The following is a 1809-nucleotide window of genomic DNA, read 5'->3' on the forward strand; positions in this document are numbered from 1 at the left end:
CATGTAAGGCTTTTTATTATTTTGAAGTATGTTCCCTCTTAAACTACTTTGTTGGCGGTTTTTATCATGATGTTTGTGATGACTTTTTTGGATGGTTGATCTGGGAAGTATAAACTGAGCTCTTCCATATCCAGAACTTTCCCTTGGTGGGCCCCTTACTACTAACCTCATAGGCAAAGGCCTCCCAGGATGGGGGCTGATAGTAGTTGGATAGCTCTGCCTTGCATCGTGGGATATAGTTGGCAAGTCCACTAGAGCCTCATATAAAGTACTTTCCCTTCAACTACATTTCCCTCAGTTATCACTTAACTTTTATTTATTTAAGTAATCTCTACACCCAACATGGGACTCAAACTCACACCCCCAAGATTGAGAGTCAGGTGCTCTTTCAACTGAGCCAGCCAGGTGCCCTGCTCCCTCATTTATCACTTAACAGTAAAATTTTGGTTTCCATCTGAGATTCCTTGTCTTAGTTCTCAATTTCTTTAGAATTCAGATGGGGAAGAGAAATGCTGTTTATTGGATGTTCCCACTGACCCCATAGTCTTGGTAAAGTGTTTTCTGCTCATGCTTGATTTGGGATACACCTGTGCACCTGCCTCCAGTTTAGCATGTGTCTGACCCCCAGTGCCTGAAGTGTATCCAGTTAGCTGTTTTTGCAGATTTTACTGCACGGGGAGAAACCAATATGGTTTAAACTGAGGTGTGAAGGAAAGGCAGAGTTTGGATGGAAATAGAGGGTGGGATGCACAAACCTAGAGGCAGAAAATTCAAGGGAGGAGTCAAGATGGCAGAGAAGTAGCAGGCTGAGACTACATCAGGTAGCAGGAGATCAGCTACATAGCTTATCTAAAGATTGCAAACACCTACAAATCCAACGGGAGATCGAAGAGAAGAACAGAAATTCTAGAAACAGAAAATCAACCACTTTCTGAAAGGTAGGACTGGCGGAGAAGTGAATCCAAAGCGACGGGAAGATAGACCGCGGGGAGAGGGACCGGCTCCTGGCAAGCGGCAGAGCAACTGAGCACAAAGTCAGGACTTTTAAAAGTCTGTTCCGCTGAGGGACATCGCTCCAGAGGCTAAACCGGGGTGAAGCCCACGCAGGGTCAGCGTGGCCTCAGGTCCCGCAGGGTCACAGAAGGATCGGGGGTGTCTGAGTGTCAAAGAGCTTGCAGGTATTAGAACAGGGAAGCCGGCTACAGAGACAGAGCCGAGGAGTGAGCTCTCAGCTCGGGGTTACCGTGAACCGGTTGCAGGCTCGGTCAGCTCGGAGCATGGCTGGAAGCCAGGGAGACAGGAGTAATTGGGCGATATTCTCTGAGGGCTCACTGAGGAGTGGGGCCCCGAGCTCTCGGCTCCTCTGGGCCGGAGACTGGGAGGCCGCCATTTTCATTCCCATCCTCCAGAACTCTACAGAAAGCATTCAGGGAACAAAAGCTCTTGAAAGCAAACCCGAGTGGATTACTCAGCCCGGCCCCTGGTAAGGGCGGTGCAATTCCACCTGGGGCAAAGACACTTGAGAATCACTACAACAGGCTCCTCCCCCAGAAGATCAACAAGAAATCCAGCCAGGACCAAGTTCACCTACCAAGGAGCACAGGTTCAATACCAAGGAGAGCAGTGGAATTCCAGAGGAGGAGAAAACAAAGCATGGAACTCACAATTTCACCCCATGATTCTTTAGTCTTGCAGTTAATTTAATTTTTTTTCAATTTTTTTCCTCTTCTATTTTTTTTAACTTTTACCCTTTTCTTTTATAATGTTTTTAAATTAGTTTATCTAATATATATATATATATATATATAT

The sequence above is a fragment of the Enhydra lutris genome, unplaced genomic scaffold (genome assembly GCF_002288905.1).
Source record: "Enhydra lutris kenyoni isolate GAN:26980312 unplaced genomic scaffold, ASM228890v2 scaffoldscaffold6, whole genome shotgun sequence".
NCBI lineage: Eukaryota > Metazoa > Chordata > Mammalia > Carnivora > Mustelidae > Enhydra > Enhydra lutris.